We start from the raw sequence: 11,628 nt of genomic DNA on the forward strand, positions 1-11,628 counted from the left end.
CAGCTTCCACTTTCCACCTTTTCCCCCTAACCCTAATCTCCTAACGGCTAACCCTCTCCCCCACCACCTCACCTCACTCTGTCACTGTGTCACTCACCCAGCCACCGCCGCCAGCCGCCAGCCGTCCGCCATCGTCTTCTTTGTCTCACCGCCGGTCTGAACTCCGAAGTCTAAAGGAACTAAGGAAGTAGGAACAGGACAGACCCGCGGCTGTCTTTCATCGCCGTCGCCGTTGCCGCGCCGTTGCCGTCGCCGTTGCTGCGCCATCGCCGTCATTGTTGCCTCGCCGTCGACCTCGACGTTGCGTTGCTATTCTGCTCTGTCAAACAGGTTAGTTCCAGTTATCCTCTGTAGTCTATTCTGCACTTCTTGCTGTTACAGTATTATGACTTATGAATAATGTTGTTTTGCACTTCTCCTCTGTTCTCCAGAAACCTTAAACTGCACTTCTCCTATGTTATTCTATTCTGTGTTGAAAACTTAAAATTCCTGATCACTCAGTATATCTATAATCATTGCTATCCACTGTTCTTGATGAGAAAGTTTATAGGTGGGCGGGAAATACTTCGTCCAGCTCCAACTCGGTTTGCTACTAATTTCATTGCTATGCAAAGTATTTTAGCTCAAAAGGATCCTTTGAGAGCTATGGTGACCTCTAAAGAATGGACAAGCTCAGCTTACTCCAAAGAAGCTAAAGCTAAGAAATTTGTGGATCAAGTCTTGGATTCTAAATTTTGGATCAAGTCTTTGTTAAGCTTACTGAGCCACTTGTTCGTGTTTTACGTATTGTGGATAGTGAAGACAGAGCTGCCATGGGTTTCTTTATCAAGCTATTTATAAGGCTAGAGAAGAAATGGTGAAGAGGTTTCAGAAAAGAAAGAAGGTTGCTGATCTTTATTTGAAGATTTTAGATACCCGTTGGGATGCACAACTTAAGAAAAATCTTCATGCCGCTGGTTATTGGTTAAATCCAGCTTTTTGATTTAATTCTGGAGAATTTGAAAAGCACAAACAAACGAATTTTGGCTTGTTGGATGTCATTGAGAAATATTCTTATGATGATCCTGTATTGAATTCTAAGATGACAAGTGAGAAGAGGATCTTTAAGAATGCTGAGCAAGATTTTGGAAGACCCCCTGCATTACGTGAACGAACCACTGTTATGCCAGGTGAATTTCTACATAAATTTGGTCTTTTACGATTGTGATGTATTTATATGGGATATTTATGATTGATAAATTATTTATCTATTTTTTATGTTAAGATCAATGGTGGGAATCTTATGATTGTGGAGCACCAAATTTGCAAAAGTTGGCTATTCGTGTTTTAAGCCAAACTTGTAGCTCTTCAGGTTGTGAGCGTAACTGGAGTATTTTTGAACACATTCACTCAAAGAAGAGGAATCGGTTAGAGCATCAAAAACTTAATGATCTTGTTTATGTTCATTACAACTTAATGTTACAACAAAGGTACTTTCTTGATTGTTTTAAGTTGAAAGCATTATTTCAAAATCTTAATCATCACATGAGTAACAAAATATATTGATAACATAGGAACCAAATAAGAAACCAAGTTTATGATCTAATTTGTCTTGATGCATTTGAGGATCATTCGGAATGGATACTGGAAGATTCACCACCATTTTTAACTCCTGAAAAAGTTGATGCTTTACGAAATGATCTTGCAAATATGTCTCTTCAATCACCTTTAGATGATTTAGGTATGCTTTTATTTATTTATGAATTATGATCAACTATGATTTTCGTATGCCTTATAATATATTTTATATTATTTTTTATCTTGATTTGTGAAACATTATCTATAATGCTAGATCAGTTGGATTTGAAAGATGATCGGGATGATGATGGAGCTAATAATTCTGTGGAAAATACAAATCAAAATGAAACCAATCAGAATGTAGCCCCACATTTTTCAGATAAAGAGCAACTTGCCGACTTCGAAATCACTCCTTAGATTTAGTTTATGAATTGTTATCCTTATTGTGTTTAATTAAGATACTAATGTACTAGTACTAACTAATTTCATGTTTATCTTTGTATTAGTTATATTTAGACTTTGAAACTTGGTTGTTTTTAAAATGTTGGTGAATAACTTAACAGCTTTATGGAACACTTAACAGCTTTTTTTCATTTTTGGGAGGCTTGCGTATAAGAGGGTACACGCGACGTGGCCATTTGGTTCGGCCAGACGTGCTCACGTACGCGAGTTGGGAAAAGTTTCACTTCCGCGTACGCAGGGCCCTGTTTTTTCAGAAAATTGAGTTTTTTGTTTTAAATGTGATTTTGAACATCTAAACCTCTACTTTTACTCTCTAAGACCCTGAAACATAGTTCTAATCATAGGGAAAGGGGTAAGTTTAGAGAAGGAGTTAACTTAACAAGAGAAAAAAAAGTTTGGAGTAATAAATTGTGACCGAGGAAGTGCGAAAAGTATGGTTTGTGAGTGAATATGATATGTGACCCCCGGATAGTAGGCAGTGGCATTGTCCACTTGCTCCGGGTATGAGATGAGAAAGGAAAATTATGAAAAGCTGAGTTAATTATAGAATTTCGAATGATTATGATGAATGAGGATGATTGATGATGAAATGATTATGAATTATAATTAATGATTGACTTGAGATTGAATGAATTCTTGAATGAGATACTTGGACAGTAGCAAGGATTATGGTTCATCCCGCTTGCTCCAGGTTAGTGATTGTGACGCATAGGTAGTAGCAGCAGTAGTGGATTATTCCACATGCTCCAGGTTGAGCTTATAAACACCTACCTGGGTAGTAGCAGCAGTAGTGGTTATTCCACTTGCTCTGGATTGAGCGGGTAGTAGCAAGGGGGTTGTGGCTCAGTCCCATTTGCTCTGTGATGGGTGTTTCTGTCCATGGTTAGCTACCAGGATGTGTTGGGTTGGCTATCTAACCGACAGATTATATCATTAGCTATAGGGCAGGCATACATCATATGCATTTGTTTATTTGGTTTGAATGTATTTTGCTTAGTGATGAGCGGATAATTTATACGCTTTTTGGCATTGGTTTTGGGTAGTTTTTAGTAGGATATAGTTACTTTTAGGGATGTTTTCATTAGTTTTTATGCTAAATTCACATTTTTGGACTTTACTATGAGTTTGTGTATTTTTCTGTGATTTCAGGTATTTTCTGGCTAAAATTGAGGGACCTGAGCAAAACTCTGGTAAGAAGGCTGACAAAGGACTGCTGATGCTATTGGATTCTAACCTCCCTTCACTCGAAATAAATTTTCTGGAGCTACAGAAATAAAAATAGTGCGCTCTCAACGGCATTGGAAAGTAGACATCCAGAGCTTTCCAGCAATATATAATAGTCCATACTTTGTTCGAGATTAGACGACGCAAACTGGCGCTCAACGCCAGTTCCATGCTGCATTCTGGAGTCAAACGCCAAAAACACGTCACAAACCAGAGTTGAACGCCAAAAACACGTTACAACTTGGCGTTCAACTCCAAAAGAAGCCTCTGCACGTGTAAAGCACAAGCTCAGCCCAAGCACACACCAAGTGGGTCCCAGAAGTAGATATCTGCATCAATTACTTACTTCTGTAAACCTTAGTAGCTAGTCTAGTATAAATAGGACATTTTATTATTGTATTAGACGTCTTTGACCACATCTTTGGTCTCAGTTTTAATCTATTATTCACCTTATGATCCTTTGATCACGTTTATGGGGGCTGGCCATTCGGTCATGCTTGGACCATCACTTATGTATTTTCAACGGTGGAGTTTCGACACACCATAGATTGAGGGTGTGGAGCTCTACTGTACCTCGAGTTTCAATGAAATTACTACTATTTTCTATTCAATTCAGTTTATTCCTCTTCTAAGATATTCGTTGCACTTCACCATGACGAATGTGATGATCCGTGACACTCATCATCATTCTCACCTATGAACGTGTGACTGACAACCACTTCCGTTCTACCTTAGACCGAACGCATATCTCTTAGACTCCTTAATCAGAATCTTCGTGGTATAAGCTAGAATTGATGGCGGCATTCATGAGAATCTGGAAAGTCTAAACCTTGTCTGTGGTATTCCGAGTAGGATTCAGGGATTGAATGACTATGACGAGCATCAAACTCGCGATTGTTGGGCATGATGACAAGTGTAAAAGAATCAATGGATTCTATTCCGACATGATCGAAAACCGACAGATGATTAGCCGTGCTGTGACAGAGCATTTGGACCATTTTCACTGAGATGATAGGATGTAGCCATTGACAACGGTGATGCCCTACATACAGCTTGCCATGGAAAAGAGTAAGAAGGATTGGATGAAGGCAGTAGGAAAGCAGAGATTCAGAAGGAGCACAGCATCTTTATACGCCTATCTGAAATTCCCACCAATGATCTACATAAGTATCTTTATCTTTATTTTATGTTTTATTTATTATTATTTTTGAAACCCAATATAACCATTTGAATCAGCCTAACTGAGATCTACAAGATGACCATAGCTTGCTTCATACCAACAATCTCCGTGGGATCGACCCTTACTCACGTAAGGTTTATTACTTGGACGACCCAGTGCACTTGCTGGTTAGTTGTGCGGAGTTGTGAAGAAAGTGCTGAGTTAGTAGATGCGCATACCAAGTTGAATGCCATTGTTAGAGATCACAATTTCGTGCACCAAGTTTTTGGCGTTGTTGCCGGGGATTGTTTGAGTTTGAACAACTGACGGTTCATCTTGTTGCTCAGATTAGGTAATTTTCTTTTCAAAAATCTTTCAAAAAATTTTTCTTTATTTTTGTTTTTCTAAATATTAATTTTCAAAAAAAAATTTAATAAAATCATAAAACCAAAAATATTTTGTGATTCTTATTTGAGTCTAGTGTCAATTTTTAAGTTTGATGTCAATTGAATGTTTTAAAAAAATTATGCATTTTTTGAAAATTCATGCATGGTTTCTTCATGATCTTCAAGTTGTTCTTGATGAGTCTTCTTGTTTGATCTTTAAATTTTCTTGTTGTGTGTCCTTTGTTGTTTTTCATGTGCATTTTTGCATTTATAGTGTCTAAGCATTAAAGATTTCTAAGTTTGGTGTCTTGCATGTTTTCTTTGCATAAAAAATTTTTCAAAAATATGTTTTTGATGTTCATCTTGATCTTCAAAGTGTTCTTGGTGTTCATCTTGACATTCATAGCGTTCTTGCATGCATAATTGGTTTTGATCCAAAAATTTCCATGTTTTGGGTCATTTTTATGTTTTTCCTCTCATCATTAAAAATTCAAAAATAAAAAAAATAAAAAATATCTTTTCCCTATTTTTCTCAAAATTTCAAAAATTTGAGTTGACTTAGTCAAAATTTTTTTAAAACTTAGCTATCTCTTATAAGTCAAGTCAAATTTTCGATTTTAAAAATCTTATCTTTTTCAAAACTTTTTCAAAAATCAATTCTTTTTCATTTTTTTTACTATTTTTCGAAAATTTAAAAATATTTTTTTAAAATCGTCTTCTTAATTTTATTTCAAATTTTCGAAACTTAACTAACAAGTAATGTGATTGATCCAAAAATTTGAAGTTTGTTACTTTCTTGTTAAAAAAAGTTCAATCTTTAAATTCTAGAATCATATGTTTTAGTTTCTTGTTAGTCAAGTAATCAATTTTAATTTTGAAAATCAATTCTTTTTCAAAATATCTTTTATATCATATTTTTTTCAAAATTTTATCTTTTTCAAAAATTTGATTTTAAAATATCTTTTCCAACTTCTTATCTTTTCAAAATTGATTTTCAAATCTTCTTCAAACTAACTAGTTGACTTTTTGTTTGTATTAACTATATCTTATCTTTTTCAAAACCACCTAACTACTTTTATCTCTCTAATTTTCGAAAATTACCTCCCTCTTTTTCAAAATTCTTTTAATTAACTAATTATTTTAAATTTTAATTTTTAATTTTAATTCTTCTTTTAATTTTCGAAAATCATTAACCCTTTTTCAAAATTAATTTTTGAATTCTCTCGCTCTAATCTCCTTCTATTTATTTATTTATTTACTAACACTTCTCTTCATCTCAAGAATATGAACCTATCTTTATCCTTGTGTTTGGATTCTTACTTTTTCCTTCTTCTATTCTTTTCTTCTTCTACTAACATAAAGGAATCTCTCTACTGTGGTAAAGAGGATCCCTATTATTATTTTCTGTTCCCTTCTTTTTCATATGAGCAGGAGCAAGGACAAGAACATTCCTGTTGAAGCAGATCTTGAACCTGAAAGGACTCTGAAGAGGAAACTAAGAGAAGCTAAATTACAACAATCCAGAGACAACCTTACAGAAATTTTTGAAAAGGAAGAGGAGATGGCAGCCGAAAATAATAATGTAAGGAGGATGCTTGGTGACTATACTACACCTACTTCCAAATTTGATGGAAGAAGCATCTCAATCCCTGCCATTGGAGTAAACAATTTTGAGCTGAAATCTCAACTAGTTGCTCTACTGCAACAGAAATGCAAGTTCCATGGACTTCTATCAGAAGATCCCTACCAGTTTTTAACTGAGTTCTCGCAGATCTGTGAGACTGTTAAGACTAATGGAGTAGACCCTGAAGTCTACAGGCTCATGCTTTTCCCTTTTGTTGTAAGAGACAGAGCTAGAACATGGTTGGACTCACAGCCTAAAGATAGCCTAGACTCATGGGATAAGCTGGTCGTGGCCTTCTTGGCTAAGTTCTTTCCTCCTCAAAAGCTGAGCAAGCTTAGAGTGGATGTTCAGACTTTCAAACCAAAAGATGGTGAATCCCTCTATGAAGCTTGGGAAAGATACAAGCAGATGACCAAAAGGTGTCATTCTGACATGCTTTCAGAGTGGACCATTTTGGATATATTCTATTATGGTTTATCTGAGTTCTCTAAGATGTCACTGGACCATTCTGTAGGTAGATCCATTCACCTAAAGAAAACGCCTGCAGAAGCTCAAAAACTTATTGACATGGTTGCAAATATCCAGTTCATGTACACTTCTGAGAGGAATTCCGTGAATAATGGGACGCCTCAGAGGAAGGGAGTTTTTGAGATTGATGTTCTGAATGCCATATTGGCTCAGAACAAAATGCTGACTCAACAAGTCAACATGATTTCTCAAAGTCTGAATGGATGGCAAGATGCATCCAACACTACTAAAGAGGCATTTTCTGAATAAGAAGCTTATGATCCTGAGAACCCTGCAATAGCAGAGGTAAATTATATGGGTGAACCTTATGGAAACACCTATAATTCATCATAGAGAAATCATCCAAATTTCTCATGGAATGATCAACAAAAGCCTCAATAAGGCTTTAATAATGGTGGAAGAAATAGGCTTAGCAACAGCAAGCCTTATCCATCATCTTCTCAGCAACAGACAGAGAATTCTGAGCAGAGCACCTCTAATTTAGCAAACTTAGTCTCTGATATGTCTTTGGCCACTTTAAGTTTCATGAGTGAAACAAGGTCCTCTATCAGAAATTTGAAGGCACAAGTGGGCCAGCTGAGTAAGAAAGCCACTGAAATTCCTCCTAGTACTCTCCCAAGCAATACTGAAGAGAATCCAAAAGGAGAGTGCAAGGCCATAGACATAATCAACATGGCCGAACCTAGGGAGGAAGGAGAGGACATGAATCCCAATGAGGAAGACCTCATGGGACGTCTCTCAAGCAAGAAGGAGCTCCCTATTGAGGACCCAAAGGGATCTGAAGGTCATATAGAGACCATAGAGATCCCATTAAACCTCCTTCTGCCATTCATGAGCTCTGATGACTATTCTTCCTCTGAAGAGGATGAAGATGTAACTGGAGAGCAAGTTGCTCAATATCTAGGAGCCATCATGAAGCTAAATGCCAAATTGTTTGGTAATGAGACTTAGGAAGGTGAATCTCCAGTGCTCATTAGTGAACTAGATACATGGGTTCAGCAAACTTTACCTCAAAAGAGACAAGATCCTGGAAAATTCTTAATACCCTGTACCATAGGCACCATGACCTTTGAGAAGGCTCTGTGTAACTGATGAGCGGATAATTTATACGCTTTTTGGCATTGTTTTTAGGTAGTTTTTAGTAAGTTTAAGCTACTTTTAGGGATGTTTTCATTAGTTTTTATGTTAAATTCACATTTCTGGACTTTACTATGAGTTTGTGTGTTTTTCTGTGATTTCAGATAATTTCTGGCTGAAATTAGGGACTTGAGCAAAACTCTGAAAAAGGCTGACAAAAGGACTGCTGATGCTGTTGGAATCTGACCTCCCTGCACTCGAAATGGATTTTCTGGAGCTACAGAACTCTAATTGGCGCGCTCTCAACGGCGTTGGAAAGTAGACATCCAGAGCTTTCCAGCAATATATAATAGTCCATACTTTATTCGGAAATTGACGACGTAACTTGGCGTTGAACGCCAAGTACATGCTGCTGTCTGGAGTTAAACGCCAGAAAAACGTCATGATCCGGAGTTGAACGCCCAAAACACGTTATAACTCGGAGTTCAACTCCAAGAAAAGCCTCAGCTCGTGGATAGATCAAGCTCAGCCCAAAAATACACCAAGTGGGCCCCGGAAGTGAATTTATGCATCAAATACTTACTCATGTAAACCCTAGTAGCTAGTCTAATATAAATAGGATAAGTTACTATTGTATTAGACATCTTTGGTCTCAGTTTTGTTTTATTCTTCATCTTAGGAGACTATTGATCACATTCAGGGGGCTGGCCATTCGGCCATGCCTGAACCTTTTACTTATGTATTTTCAACAGTGGAGTTTCTACACACCATAGATTAAGGGTGTGGAGCTCTGCTGTACCTCAAGTTTCAATACAATTATTATTACTTTCTATTCAATTCTCTTCTATTCTTATTCCAAGATATACGTTACACTTAACTTTGATGAATGTGATGATCCGTGACACTCATCATCATTCTCACCTATGAACGCACGTGACTGACAACCACTTCCGTTCTACCTTAGGCCGGGCGCATATCTCTTAGATTCCCCAACAGAATCTCCGTGGTATAAGCTAGATAGATGGCGGCATTCATGAGGATCCGGAAAGTCTAAACCTTGTCTATGGTATTCCGAGTAGGATTCTGTGATTGAATGACTGTGACGAGCTTCAAACTCCTGAAGGCTGGGCGTGATGACAAACGCAAAAGAATCAAGGGATTCTATTCCAACCTGATTGAGAACCGACAGATGATTAGCCGTGCTGTGACAGAGCATAGGAACGTTTTCACTGAGAGGATGGGATGTAGCCATTGACAACGGTGATGCCCTACATACAGCTTGCCATGGGAAGGAGTAGGAAGGATTGGATGACTGTAATAGGAAAGTAAAGATTCAAGAGGAGCACAGCATCTCCATACACTTATCTGAAATTCCCACTATTAATTTACATAAGTATTTCTATCCCTTTTATTTTCTTTTTATTATTAATTTTCGAAACCCAAAACTATTTAATCTGCCTAACTGAGATTTACAAGGTGACCATAGCTTGCTTCATACCAACAATCTCTGTGGGATCGACCCTTACTCACGTAAGGTATTACTTGGATGACCCAGTACACTTGCTGGTTAAGTTGAACGGAGTTGTGAACTATGGTATTGGCATCATGTTTTTGGCGCCATTACCAGGGAATGAAAAGCAATGAATTTTGCAAAATGGAATAACAATTGAATCACAATTTCGTCCACCAAGTTCTTGGCGCCGTTGCCGGGGATTGTTCGAGTATGGACAACTGACGGTTCATCTTGTTGCTCAGATTAGGTAATTTTCTTTTCAAAAATCTTTTTCAAAATTTTTCTTTTATTTTTCGTTTTTCTAAACTTTATTTTTGAAAAAAATTAATAAAAATCCAAAAAATTAGAAAATCATAAAAATAAAAAATATTTTGTGTTTCTTGTTTGAGTCTTGTGTTAATTTTTAAGTTTGGTGTCAATTGCATGCTTTTAAAATTTTTCTTGCATTTTTTCGAAAATCTCATGCATTCATAGTGTTCTTCATGATCTTCAAGTTGTTCTTGACAAGTCTTCTTGTTTGATCTTGATGATTTCATGTTTTGTGTTGTTTGTTGTTTTTCATGTGCACTTTTGCATTCATATTTTCCATGCATTAAAGATTTCTAAGTTTGGTGTCTTGCATGTTTTCTTTGCATCAAAATTTTTTCAAAATTATGTTCTTGATGTTCATCATGATCTTCAAAGTGTTCTTGGTGTTCATCTTGACATTCATAGCATTCTTGCATGCATTCATTGTTTTGATCTAAAAATTTCATGCATTGAGTATTTTTGTTGTTTTTCTCTCTCATAATTAAAAATTCAAAAATCAAAAAAATATCTTTTCCTTATTTCCCTCCAAATTTTCGAAATTTTGGGTTGACTTGGTCAAAAATTTTTAAAATTAGTTGTTTCTTACAAGTCAAGTCAAAATTTCAATTTTAAAAATCTTATCTTTTCAAAATCTTTTTCAAAAATCATATCTTTTCCATTTTTTTTCTTATTTTCGAAATTTTTAAAAATTATTTTTTTTCAAAAATCTTTGTCTTATCTTTTATATCTAATTTTCGAAAAGTAGCTAACAATTAATGTGATTGGTTCAAAAAAATTTGAAGTTTGTTACTTTCTTGTTAAGAAAGGTTCAATCTTTAAGTTCTAGAATCTTATCTTGTAGTTTCTTGTTAGTTAAGTCATTTTAAAAAAAAATTATTAAATCTTTTTCAAAATATCTTTTTCTTAAAAATCTTATCTTTTTATCTTATCTTTTTCAAAATTTTATCTTTTTCAAAATTTGATTTCAAAATATCTTATCTAACTTCTTTTCTTCTTATCTTTTAAAATTTGATTTCAAATCTTTTTCAATCAACTAACTAACTTTTTGTTTGTTTCTTATCTTTTTCAAAACCACCTAACTACTTTTCCCTCTCTAATTTTCGAAAATACCTCTCTCTTTTTTAAAAAAAAAATTCTTTTTAATTAATTAAGTGTTTCCTGTTTTAATACCTTTTAATTTTCAAAAAAATACTAACCCCTTTTTCAAATTATTTTCGAAATTCTCCCTCTCCTTTCTTATTCTATTTAATTATTGAAATTACTAACACTTCTCTTCACCTTTCTTCATCTAAAAATCCGAACCATTCTTCTTCATTCTTCTCCCCTTTCTTCTTCTACTAACATAAAGGAATCTCTATACTGTGACATAGAGGATTCCTCTTCCTTTTCTTGTTTTCTTCTCTTTCATATGAGCAGGAACAGGGAAAAAGGCACTCTTGTTGAAATTGATCCAGAACCTGAAAGGACTCTGAAGAGAAAATTAAGAGAAGCTAAATTAAATTATTCTAAAGGTAACCTTTCAGAAATTTTCAAACAAGAGAAGGAGATGGCAGCCGAAAATAATAATAATGCAAGGAGAATGCTTGGTGACTTCACAAAGCCAACGTCCAAGTTTGATGGAAGAAGCATCTCCATTCCTGCCATTGGAGCCAATAATTTTGAGCTTAAGCCTCAACTAGTTGCCTTAATGCAACAAAACTGCAAGTTTTATGGACTTCCATCTGAAGATCCTTATCAGTTTTTAACTGAGTTCTTGCAGATCTGTGAGACTGTAAAGACGAATGGAGTT

Source organism: Arachis hypogaea, chromosome 9 (assembly GCF_003086295.3).
Source record: "Arachis hypogaea cultivar Tifrunner chromosome 9, arahy.Tifrunner.gnm2.J5K5, whole genome shotgun sequence".
Lineage (NCBI taxonomy): Eukaryota > Viridiplantae > Streptophyta > Magnoliopsida > Fabales > Fabaceae > Arachis > Arachis hypogaea.